A 6,464-nucleotide genomic window follows, 5' to 3' on the forward strand; every position below is an offset into this window, starting at 1 on the left:
TAGGTATAGCTTTGCATAGTGCTTCAGGGCATTGACACCTACTGAAGCTGTCATACATCCAACTCATCTGGTATCATTTAATCGTTGAATAAAATCTTACTCGAAAAGAAGTAGGACCCACTGGGACCGATGCTCATTCACGTCCTCCTCGCAGGATTTCCCTTAAAGAAGCTCCAGTGACATCAGGTGATTCTGAAACTATCATTCAAAATCCTGCAAATGAGACGGTTCCAGCTTCAAATTAGTGATTAATTCCACCGACATGGCCCCTGCCAGTGATCAAAATACCAGATGGCTGTGAAAAAAGGCAAAGTAAGTGGAGGGGAAATGGTCTTTAGAATCCAAGCATCCTCAATCGATCATTAGTCACTGCTTTGTCAGCATTATTAATCACAGAGTTGCAGTTGCTGACTTCCTCATCTGAAACTGCGCACAACGAGTCAGCACCACAGTGGCCGTGACCATACGGAGACGTTGTTGTTTGATTTAGATTTTCTTCTGTGTTATATGTTCTGTGGCCAATTAGAGCACAAGCTTGCCCACTCGCATGCTTAGTCACGGTATTCTCAGTTGTAAAGTATAAGCCTGTTAAAGAAGGTGTAAATGTCGTCAAAGACACATTTTTGTGAATAACCCCGCCACCATGGCTGGCCAAGTTTCTGACTCAACACCCGTCTCTCAGTTTGATGAGTCTTCATTGAAACAGCGTCCAGCCGAAGGTTGAGATTACCAGCAATGGCAAACTATGCTTTTAGCTTGATGTTCCTTCTTTACTCTGCTTTACTTTTCCTTTAAGGCTCTCTTTAAAAGGACACCCCCCTCCCCCCCCCCCTGCTGTGTCACCACTACCCTCATCTCGACAGCTACAGCTGGCCAAGCTAATCCATGGCAACTGCCGCCGAATATTTTTCTCTTTGGAAAGGTACCTTTCAAGGGACAACTGTCATAACGACAAAAACAACTACATTTTTACTTTTATTCTGACCTCTTAAATAATGACTATTCTCAAATACCCAGAGGCCATTTTTGGTTCCCAGTTTTTTTAAAAAGTATCTTGGTTATTCAGCCCTGCTTTTTTGATTTCAGTATATTCCAAAGCAAATCTTTCTTACTCCCCATTTGTCAAATACCCATGCTTGATCAGTGCCCCTTGGGATCTGATACTGACTCACAGAGGCACCCTTTACCGTCTGTGTGAAACACACCGGGCTTTCTCCAATTCCAATGCAAACACATCTAGGTCATCACTAGACCGTCAACTGATGTAGTATGAAGAGCAAGAAAGTCTGTACAGGATGGATCAAACAAACACAGGACCTTCACCCAGGAGGCTGTTTGTGCCTGGAAACAAGATAGTAAAGATGAGTTTATGGTCTAAACTGCTAGTTTCAAGTCTTCTTCAAAACAGAATGATGTTGATTTTGTAACTGATGGTCCCATTTAAAGTAATATAGACGATAACGCAGGGAATGCTTCAGGGCTTGGCTACCTTGTGATTGACAGGTCTCTACTACGTTGTTGACCGGTCTGGCAGTTGTCCATGTTTTTGTTTTAGAACTTGAACCCTTTCACAGTGTTCTCAGTTCATGTAGGTAATTGTAACATTTTGGTCGCTGTCGAATGTCTTTTTTCAGCATTCGGCTGTACTTGGCTCCTCCCTCTCGTGTGCATGGTGCTCTCTGTTTTGCCTTGGTAGCTGCTTGGCTAATCCAGGGAGCATTTTAAGAGCAGAACACCAGCGCAAAGTATAACTGTATTTACATTTCTTTCAATAAATGAACAAAAATATATGACGAGAGTGTTCCTGACTGAACCATTTGTTAACGCCATGATGAATAAAATCGCTCCTTATGGACAGTCTATGTTCATAACGTTGATTTATTTTATTGTAGTTTTGTTGCTAATGCCAGTTACGTTCTTAAACATGCTTATTTCAACCCACACCAAGAATTTATTTTAAACCAAGCCAAGTACTTTTTTTGTAGAAACCTAATCAAGTGCTGTAGTTTGTACTTATAACTAAGTAAACCTAATTTTGAAATGACACTATGCATGTCTATCGAGTGTAAATGGACATGCCGTCCCTGACATGTCCCAAACTGACACTACAGGGATACCTAGAGGGTCACAGTCTGAAGGTTAGGGCCACTGCCAGTATTAAACAATTAGAGAATGAGAATGTGTTGTCCAAATCTACATCCCTTCTCATCCAGCTCAAACAAACTTTTTCACATCTTGACTATTGTAATGCAGTGTGCTTATATTTAAGTCAAGAAGCTATAGCGCGTCTACAAGTACTTCAGCTACAAGTCCACAGTTGTCCCACATCACCCTGCTGCTGGTTTCATTTGGCTGGCTTCCTGTCTTTAATGTAAGATTGAAGTCAAAACTCTGTTAATTAAGATGTGACACGATTTGGCGAGTCACGAGTCCAGCTGATTACATATACAGTCCACTTTATTCAAGTATCTATTCATATGCTTTTTAACTGTGAAGGACTTTGTTACCATTGTTTTAATAAGCACTTGTTTGCATTATGGATTAATCTGCTAGTTCTTTTTTTTAATCAATCACTTTGTCTTAAAATTGTGTAAAAATAATGACAAACGCAAATTCGGACTTCCCAGAACCCAAGGCGAAAAATGCAAATGTCGTGCTGTGTTTGACCAACAGTCTGAAACCTAAAGTGGACATATAAAAAACAAGGAATGTGTCTGCTAGAAATGATGACTGAAATAAATAATCATTTACCACATTTGTTGCTGATTAGTTTTGACGTAACGATAATCAATGATTCTGACCATGACCACAATCTCTCCCTAACCTTAAAACCAATTCATTTTTGTTGCCTGAACTTAACAACCGTCAGACATAAAACACCATAGCTTGTTTGGAGGGCAAAAGACCCGTTTTTTGGTTCAGTTATTGAGGCATAATCACACAGGATTTGAAACATTCACACTAAAGCGGTGTCATTTTATATCTAACTCGTCTGGTACCACTTTATTGTTAAAAAATGTCACAATGGAGCTTTAAAGAAAGTAGGAGCATTGGGACCAATGCTCATTCACTTCCTCCTCTCAGGATTTCCCAGGTGATCAAGAAATTAAAACTACTGTAGTTTCCCCTTTTGGTCGCAAACTTGTCTCACTAATGTGTTGGGCTTCTGCCACAATCATTGGGGCAAAAGTAAGGTTACAATGATGATATCAGTGAGTTAGAATGCAGTTCATGTCTTAGTGTGGTTTGAGAGATGGAGGTAGGGGGAATGGCTCTGTGTCTAAACTGACCAAATTATCTTCTTCTTCTTCCTACTCTTCACCTTGTCCCTCCTTATTTGGTCATTAAAACATTACAATATAATATCAGTAAAAGTGCTCAACTCAATAGGCATGTTGCTGGTGGACATGAAAGGCTTGGAAATACTCATTGTTCTTTGTCAAGTGCTGCCCTCTCCATTTGACAGTATAATATTAACAGCACAATTAATGGGCCCAGACTGGTTCCTTTTGCCTCCTTCAAAACCGTCATATCTGATTTCAGGCAGCTTTTTAAAATACTATTTTTGGAGCTGTGAATTGTTTAAAATGTCAAAATATGCAGATTATTCTGAACCTCTTTTGAATCATAAAATGCGGCATTAAATCAAACTTTTATTCCAGTCCAGTAAGAGGATAATATGAAGAAATATCCCACCTGCTTTAACTTAATCCCACCAACTGGGAAAACCATGCAGAGGTATACTTTTTGTCAAATGTTCAGGTGTTTTATTGCCAATTTTTCATGACTTTATCAAACTATTTGTTCCTAATGACTTAATATCATTGTTGTCTGTTTATGTTTTCGAAGTGCTTTTTAAACAATCCCAATGTATTGGGGTCAAAAGTCAAAAGCACCCAATTGATCCTTCTCTGAGTCCCACTCCTCACGCAGACTGGCCAATCATAGCGTAGCATCAGGCAGCTGGCACCAGGGACTCACAACTATACGTCTCTGCTTCATAAACTTTCAGGCAGTGGTTTCACATTTTCTTCATTTTCAGGTTGTTTTTGTGGATTTGGAGCTAGCCATGCTTAAACGTTGTGTATTAGTGATGTTCGTTACATGGAGAAGTTGGTAGTACAATGTTACATGGAGCTAGCATCAGCAAAGTACGTCAGCACATAAATAGCGAGCGTTGGCACTTCTATGCTACGCTATCAGCTGAAGGTATACTGACTATAAACACACGCTGTTTTGCTTTTTATTGATTGTAACAGTCATACCTGGTTTACATGGAGTGTTTAATTCATTCTCTTCTTTCTCGATCGCCAGATGATGTGGTTTTCATTTTCACACTGTTATTTACATTGTTTACACTTTATATTTTTAACCAGTTTTTTCTACTAAATCAGAAATTATGGATGTATCCTTCTAATGCATATTGTAGACCCTACTGTCTGCTTCTCTCAGAAATCACTTCGTTTTTCACTTCGTTTTTCAGAGAAACTTTACATCATAACATTGTTGGGAACATAAAGGAGCGTGTTTGGGTTATCAGCATCTAAGAAACTGAATTCTTGACATCAATAGAATTATTAACTCCTCCTCCAAGACCCGTTTGAGAGGAGAACTTTGGCGGAGATTCTGCAGCCAAAGAGCTGATATCAGATCAGCCTGACCTCACAATCAGACAGCAGACTCGCGGGAAAGGTAAGCAGTACATGCGAAGCTTCACTAGCTGTACACCAGACAGGTTTGGCTAGCTGGATGATGTCATGCTAATCATTTATTTAACTTTTTAAAACAACGGGGACGGATCCAGCACGGACAGTTACGGGAGTGAGGGATGAGGAGGTAAGGAAACATGAGAACACCAGGGTAGGGAGTGAGGGATGAGGAGGTAAGGAAACATGAGAACACCAGGGTAGGGAGTGAGGGATGAGGAGGTAAGGAAACATGAGCACACCAGGACACACATGGAGAACTCTGTCAAGCTACATATTAGGCAAAGTGAACATCTTTTCTTCTACATAGTTGTCCTCAGTCTCATCTGCTTAACTTGGTCATGGAGGCATCAACATGTAATAGAGATGTTAAATTAACAGTGAAAACTCATCATAGCTTAATTTAACATCAGTATTCATAATTACACTTCATGTTTACTTCTCCTGATCTTTACCTCCTATAACAAGGTCCATAGGGCATCTCAATAAATGAACATGTTATATTATATTATATAAGTGTTATTTACTGATTGTTTTCGTGTTGGAATACATGTTAAATATTTAACTGCCAAGTAATAATGCGTGTTTGATACTTACTTTTTTTTGCATTAAATCATACTGGGATGTTTGCTGAAATTGATAGGATGGCCCTACCTAGAACATGTTCCACCAGCCGCCACTGGACTTAACACAACAAGATACGGGAATGACAACACATCAGCGAATAGGCTATATTACGCTAATGCTAAGCTAAGCTATGCTAAACTATGCTAAGCTATGCCCAGACCCCAACAACATTTAAAATTATATATATTCAGGGTGTGCAGTTAGTGACCGTGTGGGCTCCATTGTTGCTCTGACAGCTTAACAGAGTTGCAGCTGGGGGCGGAAGTTCAAATGCAGCCCATGCAGTTTCAATAGATAGAAAAAGATGGACGGATTAGTTCTAATTTAAAGTAACACACAGTATCAAGGCATTTATTACACTAATTCCATAACTAATCATGTTTTGAGAAGAAATAAGTCAGCAGTCCTTGCATGTTAAATATGTTGGTAGAATGAGGGTTAAACACGGCGTATTCCTGCTCAGAGGTTTCGGGTGACGTCTGTTTGAGCTGGCCGAGATAGAAGTACAGCATGTGTGACATTAGCATTCCTAAAAGGCACACTGTAATTGATTGCAGATTAAAGTTAATTGATTTAGCTGATAGTTTTAAAGCTCCTGAAGATAATTAAGTGCAGTGTTGAGAATTCTGATATGTTGACATTTTGAGAATGAACAACCTGTAACACGAGGGTACAACATAACGTTAACGAACATCTTAATCATGCAAATTAAAAAACACGGCATATTTAATTATCATCGGTCGAATCATTGGTCCTCATTAATTCAATTTGGCTTCTTTATTCACTTTCACATATCTATTCCACTTACTTCCCAATTATGCAGGACAGTCCTCAGACCCCCGCTGATATAACAAACAGTGATTCCATTCCTGCTTCATTAGGGGATGCATGTAATAAGAAGCTCAGGGGATGGAGGGACAAATGCGTATCCAAGGTTGTAGAGCTGCTGCAACACCAATCCAGTGCATCAGAAATCAGCATTAGACTTTCCTCGTACAAATATATTTATAACCATGTCCATATAGAATGAGTCCATGCTCACACACCGAGTGAACTTGATAGAACACGGTTGATGAGCAGATGTTGAATCCTAATCACTAAAAACAGAAAACAGCACCTGTAAACCCAGAG

The sequence above is a fragment of the Melanostigma gelatinosum genome (genome assembly GCF_949748355.1).
Source record: "Melanostigma gelatinosum genome assembly, chromosome: 2".
In the NCBI taxonomy this organism is placed as follows: Eukaryota; Metazoa; Chordata; class Actinopteri; order Perciformes; family Zoarcidae; genus Melanostigma; species Melanostigma gelatinosum.